This window comes from Petaurus breviceps, unplaced genomic scaffold, assembly GCF_028583685.1.
Source record: "Petaurus breviceps papuanus isolate PSGF00001 unplaced genomic scaffold, PetGlider_PUasm1.0 90994, whole genome shotgun sequence".
NCBI classification, from domain to species: domain Eukaryota; kingdom Metazoa; phylum Chordata; class Mammalia; order Diprotodontia; family Petauridae; genus Petaurus; species Petaurus breviceps.
Genome location: NW_027187393.1, coordinates 6,182,807 through 6,201,913, shown reverse-complemented (window position 1 = coordinate 6,201,913; position 19,107 = coordinate 6,182,807). Strand labels below are relative to the sequence as shown.

General features: G+C 37.6%; 1 protein-coding gene across 1 annotated transcript in view; it reads right to left on the bottom strand.

Moving 5' to 3' along the window:
• Window positions 1-19,107, bottom strand: part of ITCH (itchy E3 ubiquitin protein ligase) — a 165,046-nt gene that overhangs the window by 37,894 nt on the left and 108,045 nt on the right. The window lies entirely within an intron of this gene.

Genomic DNA, 19,107 nt, shown 5'->3' with positions numbered 1-19,107 from the left:
TTAAGCATACTAATCTGTGTTAAAAGCAAAGGAGTAGGGGCGGCCAGGTGGCTCAGCGAGTAAGAGCACCGGCTCCAGTGTTGGGTTGACTTGGGGATCGAATCCAGGCTCCGACACTTAGCACCACACCCAGAAATAACTGGCTGTGTAACCTTGAGCAAGTTACTTAACCCCGATTGCTCATTAAAAAAAAAAAAAGCAAAGGAGTAAAAGAAAGAACCCTTCCTTATTGAATTAAAGTATCTAGCTAAAACTAAGAACTGGCTTTATTTATAAGAAACATTAGAAGCCTTTTGCAACAACATTAGAAATACAGCAAGAATGCTCACTATAATGTTATAAATAATATTAACCAAATAAAAATGATAGCAATGGATATCATTCCTAGGGAGCATAGAAAAAAAGCTTGCATCATTATTCTAATTAGTGCTAGAAATGGTAGCAACAATACAAAAAGAAGAAATTGAGGAAGAGGCAAAATTACTTTTCCATTTGAAGATAATATAATCATTTAAGGAATTCCAAAGAATTGATGAAAATTTTTAATAAAGACCATTAATAACACCATTAAAACAGTACACAAAAAAACTATTAAATTCATTAGCCTTTTTGTATATCACTAACAAAACCCAAGAGGAACAGATTTGAAGAAAAATTCCAACAGAGATAACTTAGAAAGCATTAAATATCAGAGAATGAACAACCAAAACAAAGGGAGGATACATAAAAATACCTGTAAATTTTAAAAGCATATTAATATAGGAGAGGTGAAGAAATTAAGATTAGTAAGGCTATATTAGTAATTATAACTTGCTAGTGGGTAATTTAGAATATACATATATCTTTGCAGGAATACTCACTGTGTTAAGCCAAATACTATAATGTGCTTTTTCTAAAGGCTATGGTCCTCCCCCAACCCGCTCCCCGCCTTTTTTTTTAAGTTTAAGTGGTTAAGTTCTGCTTTTCTTTAGCTCCCTGAAGTCCCTCTTTCCAATAGGTACAAAAACTGTATCAATCCACATGTGTCAGAAAAGCAGCACTCCTAACCACAAATGTCCAGTTACAAAACAAGATTTCTAAAGCAATCTCACTTTGACAGGCAGGATAGACTTGGTCCTAATCCAATACAATACTAAATTTAAGAGTTGTCACACCCTAGAAACTCCCCATTACATTCCTGACATGCCCATGCCACAAATGTTGGCAATACTACCAAAATATACTCACTTTGTTTCAGAAGGTACCTAAGTTAACCACAAGTGACCTGTCCTGTCCAATTTAATTATGTTCAGAGTAAGTTTCTCAAGATTTCTGTGATTTATAATTCGTATTCTATTATAAAAATGAGCTCTATAAATCTGTCATTTGTCTCTGACTATTGAGGAGTCAGTAGATCTGCTTTCTTGGCAACTACTACCTTGCAAATAAATCATTATATTCGGAAGTTTTTTGAGTTGGTCTTTTTTTTATTTCAGGCAATAAATTAACAGACATCAATGTCCATGGCTATGCCCCATCAATGTCATAAAAATGAATTTATCTGAATTGCTCTACAGATTTAGCACTATATCAAAGGGACATTTTAAAGAATTAGACAAAACAATAACTACATGTATTTCAAGGAATAAAAAGGCAAAAATATCATGAGATGATGAAGAAAGATTAGAAGGAACGGGGCTTGGTGTTACTGTATTTCAAACTATTCTAGAAAGCAGGATTTATAAAAGTTATCCAGTACTGGATAAAAATACAGAAAAACGTATCAGTGAAACGAACAAATTCTAGAAACAAATGTATAACAGTATCAGATCAACAAAAAACATGAATTACTAAGGAAAGGACTCCTTATTCAGTGAGAACTTCTAAAAACAAAACAGAAAGCAATTGGAGAAAAAAAATGTTTAGATCAGTATCATACCATATACCACAATAAATTCCAAACAATTAAATTATCTAAATATAAAATCACACAACAACAAAAAAAATTGTTCACAGTGAAAAATTTCTAATCACAAAAGAAATAGAAGAGATCATAAACGTTGTCTTATGTTTTCCTAAATTCCAAATTCTCCCGTCTGCATCTGTTTTAGATATGAGTGAGGTTCACCTTGTTCCTGGTCTTCCTACTCTGTCCTTCCCTCCATATTTGTATTTTTCTACTCATTCACACAAATTATGAGAAATAGCAAATTCTATCCCTTTCTTCCTTTCTACATTAAGGTAATTCCTTCAAATCCCCCCCTTCCCCAATTAAAACTGTCAGAATAAAGCCAATCTATTCCCCATTCCCCCCGGATCTCTGTTTTTCTTATTAACTCCTCAACAGCCTTTGAAACATTAAGACACTAAAGAAACCCTTGTTTGTTTCTTCCTGTTGTAATGTTACACATTTATCACACATCCCTTTCCAATTACTAAAATAAATTTACCTTTCTAGGTTTCCCATGACTCTTGTGTTTACATTTGAAAGTTCCTGCTCAGCTCTGGTCCTTTGTGCAGGAATGTTGGAAAGTTCTCTATTTCATTAAAGATCAATTTTCCCTTTGGAAGATTATTGTCAACTTTCAGGATAAGTTATCCATAGTTTTAAGTCTTTATCTTTTGCTTTGAGGAATTAAAAGATTGCCTCTTGTTTATCTTAGAAGCTACTAGTTCTTGTTTAACCCTGACTGTGGTTCCTTATCACTTTAAATGCTTCTTTTAGATGCTCAAAATCCTTTTTCTTTGCTGAGGGAATTCTGGATTCTGGCTGTGACATTCCTGGAACTTTTCCTTTATGAAGTTTCTTTCAGGAAATGATTGTTTTGGCAGGATCCTTCATTTTGCCCTCTGGTTTTAATAGATCTTGGTAGTTTTCAAATACAGTGTCCCAACTTTGTTGTTTTTTTAATCATGGTTTTGAGAATGTCCAATACTTCTATATATGATAAATTATCTCTTTAATAATTCTCTAGGTGAGCTGTTTCTGACAGCAGACACTTTATATTTTCTTCTAATTTTTCAATTTATTCGAGTATTTCTTGCTGTCTTGTGGATTCATTAGTTTCTGTTTGGTCTTTTCAAGTTTTTAGCAAGTTTATGACTTGGTTAAGGCTTACCACTTTCTCTTCTAAGTTATTTGTTCTCCTCCTTATTCTTTCCTTCTGAACTTTTACATAATTTTTTATCTCTTCATTTTTTTCCTTCCTTTTTTTTTTTGCTTTTATTTTTTTTGGGGGGGGCAGGGTAATTGAGGTTAAGTGACTTGCCCAAATTCACATGACTAGTAAGTGTTAAGTGTCTAAGGCCAAATTTGAACTCAGTTCCTCCTGACTCCAGGGCTGGTGCTTTATTTACTGCACCACCTAGCCGCCCTTCATTTCTTTTCAAAACAAGCTTTTATTGATTTTTTAAAAATATCATTACATTGCCCACTCTCTTCCCTCCACTTCAGGCCACAAAAATACATGTACTATACAATACTTGTGGAACTCCTGCCTCTGCAAAGGTGTGGAGCTGAAGTATCTTCTTACATCTCTTTCAAGCCATGCTTATTCATTATAATTTTGCAACTCTCCCTTTTAATTTTTTTGGTTTTCAAGTTATAATGTTCTATTCATTGTGTCTTGTTTTCAAGACCCTGATTATTTTACTCTGTATCAGAACATGCAGATCTTTTTCATGCTCTTCATTTTTCTAATATTTACGTAGTCCTTGGGGACAAGTTCATTGTCCTTTAATCCATTAACTGTAGTTGTTATATGGGGCTACAATCTGCTTTTAGATTGGATTTCTGGGTACTTCCATATCTTATTAAAATTCTTAATAGTGGTCTGTATCATTTTGTGTCTACACATTTCTCCAACTTCAGTTCCTGAAGTGGTATTATGCTAGGGACAGGTTCTGCTTCTTGTTGAGCTTTTGGATGGGGAGATTAACACTACTTGATCTTGACTGTGGTCACCTGGGCTCCTGAGCTGACATCCACCTCCTGAGGTTTAGCTCCATGGCACATTTGTGTTTTAGAGTACTAAATCTTAATAGCACTCAGTGGCAGCTCATAACAGAATGCTACGAACCTTAGAATCCCTGGGCCAAGGATGTCCTTCTTTAACACTTCTTTTTTTTACCAGGCCAAAAATGTTTTTATTGGGCACATGTAACAAACCAAGAGGTATTCACAATGAAACCTGTAACTAAAATTCCTGTAACCCCATCCCCTTCTACCCAGTGCTTAAAGCCACTTTGCCCGATTCCATTCCCTCTGGCTCCAAACCCAGAGAGGACAAAATAAATTCTGAATGGAGCTGAATGAAATTAATTCACTCATGCCACAGTTCCATTTCCCCATTATGCATTTCACTGGGGTCAAACTCTACCCGAGGGATATCCCACTAGGGAGAGCCCAGACCCTACAGGACAAGGTGAGAGAATAAGAAAGACCCCAAGCTGTCTGTCTTGCCACTCTTAATCTGTCCTTTTGATAATCCATCCCCTCCCTTTCCTATTATCCCCTTCCTCTCCTGTTTCTTTTAGGTAAGATAGATTTCTATACCCATATAAGTGTGTATGTGTATGTATATTTTTTTCTTCCCTCTCTGAACCAATGAAAGTTAGGTTCAAGCATTACCTGCCATTGTATCCCCTCATATCCCCTTCCACTGTAAAAATTCTTCTTTACATTCCTCCTTCTCCCAGTACATTCATCTTTCTCACCCCTTCATCTTTTTTTGAGATCATCCCAACAAAATCAACTCACACCAATGCCCCTATGTATTCCAACTGCCCTAATGATAAAGTTTTAGGTTTTAAATGTATTGTCTTCCCATATGATAATGTGAACAGTTTAATTTTATTGATTCTCTTATGATTATTCTTTCACGCTTACCTTTTTATGCTTCTCTTGAATCTTGTGTTTAACTGTCAGATTTCCTATTTAGCTCTGGTCTTTTCTTTCTTTTTTTTGAAGAGGGGAAGGCAGGGCAATTGGGGTTAAGTGACTTGCCCAAGGTCACACAGCTAATAAATGTTAAGGGTCTAAGGCCACATTTGAACTCAGGTCCTCCCAACTCCAGGGCCAGTGTTCTATTCACTGCACCACCTAGCTGCCCCCCAGGCTCCAGTGTTTTCATCAGGAATACTTGAAAGTTCTCTATTTCATTAAATATCCATTTTTTCCCCTGAAGAATTGTACTCAGTTTTGCTAGATAGGTGATTCTTGGTTGTAATCCTACTTTCTCTGCCTTCCAGAATATCATATTCTAGACCTTCTGTTCTTTTAACACAAAACTGCTGAATCTTATGTGATCCTGACTGTGGCTCCACAATACTTTAATTGTTTGTTTTTCCTGGGTGCTTGCAATATTTTCTCCTTGATCTGGGAGCTGTGGAATTTGGCTATATATTCTGGAAGTTTCCATTTTGGTATCTTTTTCAGGAGGTGGATTCTTTCAATTTCCATTTTACCCTCTGGATCTAAAATATCAGGGCTGTTTTCCTTTATAATTTCCTGAAATATGATGTCTAGGTTCTGGTTTTTTTTTTTTTAAGCAATCGGGGTTAAGTAACTTGCTCAAGGTTACACGGCCAGTTATTTCTGGGTGTAGTGCTGAGTGTCCGAACCCGGGATTCGATCTCCAGGTCGTCCCAACACTGGAGCCGGTGCTCTTACTCGCTGAGCCACCTGGCCGCCCCTTAGGTTCTGTTCTTGATCATGGCTTTTAAGTAGTCAAATAAATCTTAAATTATCTCTCTTTGATCTATTTTTCAAATCAGTTGTTTTTCTGATGAGATATTTCACATTTTAATTTTTTTTCATTCTTTTGACTTTTATTGTTTCTAGATTTCTCATAGTCATTAGCTTCAACCTACTCAATTCCAATTTTTAAGGAATTATTTTCGTCTGTTCATTTTTAAATCTCTTTTCCATTTGGCCAATTCTAATTTTTAAGGAGTCCTTTTCTTCAATGAAATTTTTTGCTTTTTTTTTTTTTACCATTAGACTAATTTTGTTTTTAAGGTGTTATTTTTGTCAGTTTTTTTTTAACCACCCTGTTCATTTCCTCGCCATAATTTTTTTTGTATCATTTTCATTTCTTTTCTTAATTTTCCCTCTACCACTCTTATCTAACTCTTCTAAGAATTCTTGTTGGGCTTGGATCCAATTAGCATTTCTCTTTCAAGCCTTTGTTGTAGCTGTTTTCATATTATTGTCATCTTCTGAGTTTCTGGTCTTTCCTGCCAGCATAGAAACTTTTTGTAATCAAGTTTTTGTTGTTGTTTGCTCTTTGTCTGGCCAATTTCTTGACTCTGAACATTATGCTAAAGTTGGGCTCTACTCAACCGGGAGTGAAGGTGTATGGCATTGTGCCAAAACAGATTTTTTTGCTGCTGTTTTCAGAGCTACTTCTAGAGGGTATGCAAGTTTTCAGTGCTTCCAAGGTGGTGTGATGCAGGGAAAGCTACAGTCACTATTCTTCTGATCTGTGCTCTGATGTTCGCCCAAAAAAGATCCCACTCCTTTGCAGCTGCAAATGCTAGCATTCCTCTTGGCTGTGGGACTACCCGTGTTTCCCCGATAATAAGACCTATCCTGAAAATAAGCCCTCCCCTTGCTGTGTAAGATTCCTCTAAAATAAGCCCTCCCCTGAAAATAAGCCCTATTGAGATTGCTACTGTAGTGAAGGTGATCTCCTGCGCTACACGCTACATTACGGTACCCTCTGTATGCACCGTCCCCCCCCCCACCGGTGAAACGCACGCCACACTCTGAGCTGCATCCAATCAGAGCTGCAGCAGTGAGCGCGTCATCCTGTTCTTCCCCAGTGATTTGCTTATTGAATAAAGGTACATTTTTTTGTTCACATTTACCTGTTTATTAAAATTGCTGTCAATGTTCATTAAAATAAGCCCTCCCCTGAAAATAAGCCCTCTGGTGTTTTTCTGTCCAAAAAAATAAGACAGTGTCTTATTATCGGGGAAACACAGTATGCCTAGGGCCGCTGTTCTCTTACAGTCACAAATGCTAGGAGACTCCTCTGTGCTTTAGAACTGTGACCAGGTCCCCTACTTCCTTATGACTTTTAAATGACAAATTCTCCTCTCTGCTCTGGAACTATGACCCAGGACTGCATATGGGTTGCCATTCAGCACCAGCTACATGAGTGCCAGCAAAGGTTTTCCTGTATAATCTTTTTTTGATTAGTTGTTCCTTACCATCTCTGGGTTGAGAGCTCCCAAATCTGCTTCTGCTGCTGTCACAGTCACTCCCAAGGCCTGGTACTGCAATCATTCATATTTTCTCTAGTTTGGCCACCACCCCTGGATCATAAACCTCTCTCACCAATCTCGGAAGTTGTCTTAAGCTGGAAAAATATCTCACCCTGACCTATTCTTGGCTCTGCCATTCCAGGATTCTATTTGAGGTGTTATTTTACAGTTGTGTGGAAGGGAACACTGGGAGAGTTTGGATGGCTTGATGGCTCTAATCCACCATCTTGGCTCCACCTACAATTTTTAACTTAACAATATTAAAAAAAAAATTTTTTTTAAATAGGAGGGCTTTCGTCTTCAACCTCCACTCACTAATATACTATGTTCTCTTTTGAGGATGATCCTTGCCTGCTTGTCTTCCCCACTAATCACTCCTTTTAGAAAGCATACTAATCCTTTTTACCCCTCTTCTACCAGCATTTTCCCTTTACCTCATTCCTTTTGCTATTAATTTTTGAAAAGTGGTTCTGTTAAATTTTTCTTTATGAAAGATAAATCATTTTATTACACAAACTGTATTTCAATTCAAAGAAAATATGTCTTGTTTCTAACCATCCCTGTTTTATTAACAAATTAGTATTTAAAAATAAAAGCATCTTCGTAACTTGGCTAAAAATGCCTTAAGCTGATGAGTGTTTCAAAGATAACAGAAGAGATCAAAACAATTATTTCAAGATCAGTCAACCAGAGGCAGTATGGTATAACAGAAGGAGTGTTGAACTTGAAGCAGACAGAAGCTTGGGTTTGAACCTCAAATCAGATACTGTGTGACCAAGAGTAAATCATTTTACTCTAAGCCTCAGTTTCATCAACTGCAAAACTGGTATGATTCTAGTAGTAGTTACCCCAGAATTTGTTGTGAGGGGCAATTAAGATAATGTATGTCAAGTGCTTTGCAAACCTTAAAGTGAAATGTCATCTAAACCATTATAAAATTTATATTTTCAAGTGTGGAGTCGAGATGGCAGAATAGAAGGAATCAAAGCAGATCAATGTCCGTTCACAACTCCTCCAAACAGATCTATAAAATGCAACAAACCAAATCTCACTAGAGAAATCCAGAAAAAGATACAGTCCTTTGTCTATCCAAGTTCTTCACAGGTACAAAGACAGAGAGGTCTGAAGATACTGAAGACAGGATCAGGGCAGGAACAGTACTCCAGTACCCAGAGAGGCTTGTGCACCAGCACAAAAAAATACGGGGGGAACCCCCACACCCAAACTGGGGCACTGGCATAAGGGCAGGTCAAAGGAAAAATACTATAAACATCAAGAAAAGAAGAATTCAAGTACTAAGGAACCACAGCCAAGATAACACCTGATTTTACAGCCACCACCATAAAGCAATACGCAACTTGGAATACAATAATCCATTCTTGACTATAAAATCAAGAAAAACTTATCCAAACAACTGAGTATAATGTTACAAGGGGAAAAAATGGACCTTTAATGAAGAAGACTTTCAAGCAGTTTTGATGAAAATACCAGAGCTACAGGAAAAGTGAAGTTCAAACACGAGTGAAGAGATATACAAAAGGATATATTTATGAACAAGGATAAACTGCTTGCATTATAACACAGAGAGATGATACATATATCCCTTCTGAACACTACCATAATCACTAGGTCACAGAGGAAGTCCAATTAGATAAAGCCTGGGAGTAGTTCTGTTATATTCTTATATATGAAAAGAGAAAAGAAGAGGAATGTACAGGGTAGGAAGGGAAATGAAAGTTGGGGAAAATGTTTTACATAATTGGGGTGCACAAGGAGACATCTATACAAACAAGGGGAGGGGGAATGGATGAAATTTGAACCTCACTCTCATATGAACTTGAAGGAAAGAAGAGAAACACATAAACAATTTTAGTCAACAGGAAAATCAAAGGAAAAGGGGAGAAGGGCTATGGGACAGAGAATTAGAGGGACAATAGATTGAGAGAAGGATTAATCCTAAGAAAAACAAGCTCTATGCACGTATAAAAAGTGTTTGTAGCTCTTTCTGAAGTAGTAAACAATGGGAATCTGAGGGATTACCCATATTGTAATGGATAATAAGTTATGATATACAAATGTAACAAAACACTAAAGTGCTGAATTCTTCTCAGCACAACGACCAACCAGGATTCCAGGGGATGAATAAGGAAATATGCTACCCAAATCCTGAGAATGAATGCTAAGTGAATACTAAGTGAAACGATATTGGGGGAGATATCGCCAATGTGGAGATTTGTTTTGATTGAATATGTATGCTTTTCATGAGAAAAATTTACATTCTCTATAATTTTCTAAATCATTATTTAAAAAATGTAGTCAAGAGAACACTTAATTTCTTGAATCAAAACAAAAAACTTATTTAGATGCCTCTGCTAAAGAAAGACCTATTCTGATGTCTTGCAAAAATTCTATATTCTCAAACAACAAAACCAGTAAGAGTAAAGGTTCTGATAGATTCTATACTGTTATGTTAAAAGCCTTTGGGTATGGGATTTTGATGATGGTCCAAGGGGATCATGTAAAAAATTACTTAATGGTTTCTTAAGCAGCAAATAATTACTCAAGATGATACAAATATAGCTTTCCTCTATGACAATTATGTGCACGTCTAAAGCATTATAGGTTTCTTTTTGCAGCAATTCAAAACTGTCATAATCACATGCAGATGATTCTGGTGTTTTTGCAACAATTACATCAAACTCGGACCACATGTCATCAAACTGTTTCCAAACTCCCATGAAGATTCAACATTCAAGTGCAAACTGATTCCCAATTATTAGTCAGACCCAAGCACATATCCTCATTTGAATTCTGTACACTATGCCAGAGTATTCCTTTTTGTTAATTATATCTGATGAGATCTATATATAATATATATATGATCAACATGCTAATAAACATCTCAGTTCTTGTAGCACAAATATCAGGCTGTTTACCATGATTGTTGTACATGTTACAAACCATCTAGAAGGCATCATAGACTATCCATCACAAATGTTCTACATAAACAAATCTATTACTTCTCATTGGAGTATTAAGGTTATTTTTCAATTTAAATTTAATTACCATTCGTTTTGTTATAATTCTATCTGACCATAATCTGTCAAATCAACTAGCTGGTAAAACTGGTCAGTCATTCAGGAGTTTCTGTGAGAGTGTATCCAGTATATGAGTAGGGGAAGAGAATAAAGTCACATCTGAAGAAAGCATTTTCTTCCAAAGATTAGTGTGTGTATGTGTATGTGTGTATAAACACTGTTAAAAACAAAGCAATATGGGCAATTGAACTTTAAGTACACTTATCTTTCAATACATATCACTTGTTATTTAGACAGTAGAATAGTAAATATTTTAAGTCATTAGCTATTCCTTTTTCTGTGTTGCATAGGTGGCTAAAAATGAAAAAATGAAATTCCAAATCTCAGAAAGAAAGCCGATAATTCTACCATTTCTACTACATGTCTGTATAAGCAAAGATTTTTACTTTACTCATACTTAAAAGAAAATACAGAAATAAACTCAATGCAGAACCAGATTTAAGGCTGGTTTGAGGGCGGCTAGGTGGTGCAGTGAGTAAAGAGCCGGCCCTGGAGTCAGGAGGACCCGAGTTCGGTTTGGCCTCAGACACTTAACACCCACACAAAAAAACCTAGCCATGTAATCTTGGGCAAGTTACTTAACCCCAATTGCCCTCCAAAAGGCAAAAAAAAAAAGACTGTTTTTGATTGGTGCTGAGCTAAAAACTGCAAACCTTTGTGCAAATAACAAAGGCCAACATTGGAATTAAATTCACATTTGATTAGTATATTATACTAAACATCTTCTGAGTTTGGAAACTTACTTTATTAAAAATGTTATTTCTATTCAACTAAATTTATTTAAAAAAAAGAAATTTAATATGAGTTCTTGTAGATAACAGAAGCATATGAAATCGTGCTGAATTATTTCTTTGAATTCTTACAGAACATCTCAAATAAAGTAGTCATTATTTTGTAATTAGGGTTTTCATTATTATCAGCAGAATGAAATATTTTCTAATTATAATTACATGAATTTTAATTTGGAGCTGGGGGGGCAAAGTTGTGATTGTAATTCTTGTAAGCACTTAAAGAATAAAATCTAAGACTATTATGTTATTACTTTAGTTATTCACAACACATTTTTTTGTTGAAAGCAGTTAGAAAAACAAAAAGTGGTGGGAAACAGCAGTATATGAGATCAGTCTATGTATTATTGTTTATTATCTAAGAACCAAACTAGCTAAGCTCATAGAAGTTTATTATCAAAACTGTGACCATCAGTTAATAATTGTTTTGGTCACAGCAAATAATGAAACCAATCACAATATAGCTGCCTCTGACACAAGTTAGGGCCTAAATTCCACATCGACAGTGACAATTCACCCATGGAAATCCTTTAAGTCAATCATAAAGTACAATACAGATCTTTAAACATATATTACTGAGATGAGTTTAAGATCAAGTCAGCAAGTATTTATTAAGCCCTGTATGCAAAGAACTATGCTCAGGATGCAAAGAAAGGCCCTCCCCCTCCAAAAGTACCTGTTTTCAAAAAACTCACATTCTAATGGGGAATACAAATGCAAACAACTTTATACAAATAAGATATACAAAGGATAAAGTGGAGATAATTTCAGATTTGGGGCAGCTAGGTGGCTCAGTGAATAGAGCACTGGCCCTGGAATCAGAAGGACCTGAGTTCAAATCCAGCCTCAGACATTTTAACACTTACTAGCCATGTGAACTTGGGCAAATCACTCAACCCCAATTGCCCTTCCCTCTCCCCTCCAAAAAAAAAAAAAGTTTGGACTTTACTTCATACTTGAAGAAAGCCAAGGAAACTAGAAAAGAGGAGAAGAGGAGGAAAAGTTCCAGGAATGAAGGAGAGCCAGTGAATGCTCCAAGGTCAGGATATGGAGGGTGTCACTTAGAGGAACAACAAAGAGGCTAGGGTCACTAGACGATGTTATAAAGAAAACAAGAACTGCTCACCGATTGGATAGGGAAGGTGAAAGAGGCTGAGGGAATCAAAGATGACACCTAAGTTTAAATGCTTTATTAACTTCTGATTTACATCATTCGTTTCTGCCAGATTTTGAGTTACAAATTTTCTCCCCGTTTTCCCCCCACCCATCCCCCCAAAACAGCAGTCACACAGGATATCCCCACCTCCAATCTGCTCTCTCCCATATTTTCTCCCATACCCCTTTCGACTTTTCCAGTGGATCTCTATGCCTCAGTGCCTGTATATCTTATTTCTTAATTACATGTAAGATGGTATTAAATATATATATATATATTTGAATATTTGATTTTAAAACTTTCAATTCCAGATTCATTCCCTTCCCCCCCTGCCACCCACCCCCACTGGGGAAACAAGCAGTTCAGTATAGGTTGTACATGTGCGGCTAATGCAAAACAATAACATAGTAGATATATTGTAAAAGACTGACTATATTTCCCTCCCTCCTATCCCACCTCCCACTTGTTCTATTCTCTACTTTGATCCTGTCCCTTTTCAAAAGTGGGTGCTTCCAACTTTCCTGCCCTCCAGCCTGCCCTCCCTTCCATCAACCCCCCTCACATCCCCTTCCCCCCCATTCTCCTGGAGGGTGAGATCCCCTATTTAGTGTGTATTTCCCTCCTCAAGCCAGATTCAATAGGAATAAGGTTGACCCATTCCCTTTTGCCTTCCTATTCTTCCCCTCCATTGTAACCATTTTCCCTTGCCTCTTCTGTATGAGATAGTTTACCCTAATCTGTCTCTCCCTATCTCCTCCCATTATATTCCTCTCACCTCTTAATTTCACCTTTTAAGTATCATCCCTTCCTGTTAAATTGGTCCTGTGCCCTCTATCTATATACCGTGTTTCCCCGATAATAAGACACTGTCTTAAATTTTTTTTTGGACAGAAAAACACCAGAGGGCTTATTTTCAGGGGAGGGCTTATTTTAATGAACATTGACAGCAATTTTAATAAACAGGTAAATGTGAACAAAATATTGTACCTTTATTCAATAAGCAAATCACTGGGGAAGAACAGGATGACGTGCTCACTTCTGCAGCTCTGATTGGATGCAGCTCGGAGTGCGGCATGCGTTTCACCCGGGGGGGGGGGGGGGCAGTGCATACAGAGGGTACCGTAATATAGCGTGTAGTGCAGGAGATCACCTTCACTACAGTAGCAATCTCAATAGGGCTTATTTTCGAGGGAGGGCTTATTTTCGAGGAATCTTACACAGTAAGGGGAGGGCTTATTTTCGGGATAGGTCTTATTATTGGGGAAACACGGTATACCTGTAAACGTATATACACACATTCACATATGTATTCATATTCCCACGTACCCTCATATAAAGACATATACATATATTTCTAATCCCTTCAACTACTGAGAAAAGTTTCATAAGTTACAATTATTGTTTTTCCATGTAGGAATGTTAATAGTTCAACTTTGATAAGCTCCTTATGATTTCTTTTCCCTCTTTACCTTCTCATGCTTCTCTTGCTTCTTGTATCTGAATGTCAAATTTTCTATTCAACTCTGGTTTTTTCAGCAAGAATGCTTGAAAATCCTGTATTCCACTGAATGACCATATTTTCCCCTGAAACATGATACTCAGTTTTGCTGGGTAGGTGACTCTTGGTTTTAATCCCAGCTCCCTTGACCTCCGGAATATCATATTCCAAGCCCTTCGATCCCTCGGTGTAGAAGCTGCCAGATCCTGGGTTATCCTGATTGTGTTTCCACAATATTCAAATTGTTTCTTCCTGGCTGCTTGTAATATTCTCTCCTTAATCTGGGAATTCCAGAACCTGGCTATAATATTCCTAAGAGTTTTCTTTTTGGGATCTCTTTCAGGAGGCGATGGGTGGATTCTTTCAACCTCTATTTTGCCCTCTGGTTCTAAAACATCAGGGCAGTTTTCTTTGAGAACTTCCTGGAGGATGCTTTCTAGGTTCTTACTTTGGTCATGGCTTTCAGGTAGTCCAATAATTTTTAAATTATCTCTCCTGGATCTATTTTCCAGGTCAGTGGTTTTTCCCATGAGATATTTCACATTGCCTTCTATTCTTTCATTTGTTTGGAACTGTTTAACAGCATCTTGATTTCTCATAAAGTCATTAGCTTCCATTTGCTCCAATCTAATTCTGAAGCAATGATTCTCCTCAGTGAGCTTTTGAGATTCTTTTTCCATCTGGCAAATTCGACTTTTTAAGGCATTCTTCTCCTCATTGCCTTTTTGAGCCTCCTTTGTCATTTGAGTCAGTCTATTTTTTAAGGTATTATTTTCTTCAGTCAGGCTGTTGACTCTCATTTCATAATTGTCTTGCATTGTTCTCATTTCTCTTCCCAATTTTTCCTCCACTTCTCTTATCTGCTTCTTAAGGTCCTCTATGGCCTGTAACCAGCTTGTATTTTCCTTTGAAGCTTTTGGTGCAGGAGTTCTGACTTCACTGTTTTCCTCCTGTTCCATGCCTTGCTCCTTCTTGTCCCCAAAATAGGAGTGTAATGTTGGAATCTTCTGTCTTCTTTGTTTCCTTTGCCTGCTCATTTTACCACTCAATTATTTGACTTTTGGGCTTTTTGCCACAGTAGGACTCTGCCACCAGACAGGGGAGTTTTCGTCCCAAACGCTGGGGTTTTCTCAGCTGCCGGAGGTATTACATGGGTGCCCTCTCTGAGGTTTCCACATGCTCTGGCAAGCTGGACACACACCCCAGGACCTCCACCCTAGACTGCAATCCAGATCCAAGCAGGTTAAAGCAAGAGCGATTACCCCTCAGACTGGTGCTTGGTCCCCCTACACTCTGCAAGCCAGGAGCTGAAGCCACCACGTGGAGCTGGCAGGCTGTGCTGGTCTCAGTGGTTTCTCGCCCTGGGGGTAAAAGCCACGCACTCCCACTTACTGGGTCCCAAAGTCCAGACTGCACCGGCCTCTCACCTTGTCCTTCGCATCTATGTATTGATAAATCTGGAAACGGCCACAGCTGCTGCTGATCTGGAGTCCCTCTGGCTAGTGGCTGGTCAGGCCCGCCCTGGGGCTAAAGCCTCGGCATGGTGCTGGGCTCGCTGCGCTGGCCGATTCCTGCCGGCCTGCTGGGCTGTTCTCAGCAGGAGGTTAGCTTCTCTGTGTCATTTTGTGGGTTCTGCAGCCGACACCTAAGTTTAGAACCTGGGTGGTTCCCTTGACAGTTTCTTTAAAATAGTTCTTAATCCACAGGGTTTGTAGATGGGTTTCCAGGGGAGGATCATAAAGTTGAGTGGGGGGAAAATCACATCTTCCTTTTCAATATAAATGGTTTCTCTCGAAATTCTATTTTAATTTATTATCTATTTTATTTAATGTAAATTCTGATAATGCTACTTTAATTTAAATTCCTTAGGTTTCACCAGATTGCTAAAAAGGGGTCCATGATAAAAAAAAAGAAAAGAAAAATCTCAGCTTAAAAAAAAGGTAGTCTCTATTAGAAAGATGTATCTGAGATGGTTGCTATGGAAACAAGTGAATAGAAATTTTACTTTCCACAACTAGGAGAAAGGCAGGAAGCAAGCTTTCTATTAAAAAAAGAACCAGATAAAAATGGGTAAAAATTTAGCTGGTAGGAAAAAGGATAATTTGGGAAAGAAGCGCTATTATATTTGAGAGGGATCACACCACTATGAAACCTGCTTCATCATAGCACAAAAGACATTAGCAAATCCAAGGGAATACAGTAGAGGCCTTCCAGTTGAACACAAATCCTTGGAAGGCCAAGTGAGACTGTCCTTCTCATTTGTTCTACTAATCAGAAAGAATAAAAGGTCTGTGGGTATGATGAAGAGGAAGAAATTCAGCAATTACACTCAGGATGGTGTGATAACTGCTCATTGCAGAATACCAACAAAGGAAACAGTAAATTCACATCTCAAGCTCACTCCACATTACCTCTACTGAGTAGAAAAGTAGGAAGAACCCCCAAAACTACTCAATTTCCTCCCATTTTTTTTAGCTTGGCATATAGCTGAATTGCATAAATGTGTATTTAATAAGATTGTACTGAACTGTCCTATGATTCAATGCTAAGATACAAAGGAGTTCTAATAGGCATTGCTAAAAGTACCACAGCTGTGTATTGCTCTTTAGAAACATTCAAATCATTAAGACCCACAAAATATCAGAGCTACAAGGGACTTGAGTGATTTTCTAACAAATCTAATTTCATATAGCATCTGAGGAAAGTGAGACATAAAAAACTGAAGTGACTTGGCAAAACTGTTAGTCACATAGTACACATAGCAAAAGTGAGGTATGCAGCCAGGAAACAAGTATATTAAACACTATGTGCCAGGTATTCTGCTAAAGCACCGAGAATACAAATACAAGTAAAAAAAAAAAGACAATTCCTGTCCTTAAGGAGTTTTCATTCTAACAGGGCGGGGCAGGGCAGTGGAGGGAAGAAACACCTAAAAGGAGCTAAAAGGGGAGTGGATGGAAGTAGGGACCAGGTGAAGGTATGAGGGTGAAAGGTAATGAGTCTGTAAAGAAATGGAAGTATGTTTGGCCTGGGCCTTTCCCCAAAATAGAGGCCCCAGAAGGAACCCATTAGTGGGAGAAAGGTGCTGGAATGGCAGAGAGATGAGGACTATTTTATCTAGATCCTTGTGCCATAGGCAAAAATTGCACCTTCTTGTCAAAATGGAATTATATAATACTGTATAGTTCTGCTTCCCACACCAACTTCATGGCTGCAAACAGGAGTGAACATAATGAAGAAAATGGATGAAGATAACTAACATGCTACTACTTTTACCCACTCTCAGAAGCAACTCAAAATGGAGTAGAAGCAGAATTAAAGATCCTTAGAAATGAATTTCACAATGAAGGAAGAAATTCTGGTACAGATGGTGTGCACAGTTTTTGGGCTTTGCTTTCTGTTGATCTCCAGGGAAGGGTACCATGCTGAACTTCTAAGGACTGGTTCTAAGACCAGCAAAGAAGACATACTACAGGGCTGAAGCAATTACAAACTGAACAGTCCAGGTGCTAGAAAGTACTTTCTTTTAACTGAAATTTCACAAATCAATTTAGAAAAATTCTAACTGACCATTTCTGATTTTTAAAAAATCACCAAATTTATATTTCCAAACGCAGCTTTTAATAAGAAGAAAGATAATACAAAGGAGGCTCAAATGAGATAATGTAGGATAAGGATTCTGCAAGCCTTAAAGCCCTACATGAATTTCAGTTATTATTATTACATCACTCATCCCCACCAAAACCTCCTTACTATAATTTCAAAGTTCATACTCCAAATAGGTAGCCCTGAATGCCTCTTCTACCTCCCAGAATATAGATTAAGGTGTCTCTGTGAAAGACTGAATTGCAATTAGATTAGATCTACATGTATACTGTGGTTATTAACACTTACAAGGAGAAAATTTATAAACTGAAATCACAAGAAAGTTTTCAAATAAAAGAAAAGATTGAATGAGATTAAAGCATATATTGCAAATATGGAGTTCATTTCTTAATGTCAAAAATCATAACATGAAAATGCTGAAAATTACTGAAAAATTAAACTGAATTGCAGATGAAAATATTTCTCAATCTGATTAAAAGGACACCTCCTAGTCATTCTAGAAATGACTTCCAGCAAATGCAAAGATGAGAAAATATCTTAGTATCAGCCCAGCAAGACAGCTGCATAGTTCAATTAAAGGATTCTTGGGTCTAAGGCAAGAAGTTATCAAACTTATCTCAGTGGCCTGAACCAGATTAAAATGTAGCTGAGAAATGTTTAACAAAATAAATGTAAATATAATACAACACAGATTGGGGGCAGCTAGGTGGCACAGTGAATAAAGCACCAGCCCTGGAGTCAGGAGGACCTGAATTCAAATCTGGCTTCAGACATTTAACACAAAAAACTAACCATGTGACCTTGGGCAAGTCACTTAACCCCAACTTCCTACCATCCCCCTCTAAAAAGCAAACAACAACAACAAAAAAACCCATAATGTTAACTTGTAGTTTTCTAAGTCAATATGAATAGGTATGCCTTTCTATTTGAGTCTGACACCACTGGTAAAACTTTGGCAAGCTACTTAACACCTACGGCTGTCTCACAAGAGAATGAATGGGTCAGAAGATAAAGGGTGAACACAGTCACTTTAAAATGTTAAGAGGTAAAAATAATTAAGGCGATTATCAGACAGGGTCAAAAGTTAGATTGTTTGGGCTTGGTTATAATGGAGAATTCTATTTGGGGTAAATATTGAGAAATTATACTGATGGGAAAATGGGATCAATAGAACATTTTCTAAAAGAATCATAATGCTTGATAGGCATTGTTAATTGGAATCTTATGTCAGTACTGAGGGTCTGACTGCCCCGAAATCTAGATCCCCAGGAAAAGGAATGAAAGGCATGCATCACAGATTCACATGACAGTTTTCTGCCACAGAAACAGGGTGATCATGTTCTTATTTAGGAAACACTTCAATTATAAGAACAGGGAATCTAAAAATAAAAAACCTGGAAAAAGACAAGGGTAGCATGCTGATGCTGTTGACACCTGAACAGTCTGAGACTGGGGTAGGGTCAGCATGTCAAGTGAAGGAAGGGAAGGAAAGGAAGGAAAGGAAAAAGAACCTGATGACTAAGAGCAAGGGGAGGCAAATTGTCAAAGTCAAGCTAATGGAACAACAAGAAGCAGTGGAGCTGAGCTCCCCGCTACAACTCTTCCAGATCGATGTAGATAATATACCACATCAAAACCAATGACATATAAAGTCAGAGTGAGTCCTTTGTGTGACCCAGATCAGCCAGCTGACAGGAGAATCTGGGAAAGGCA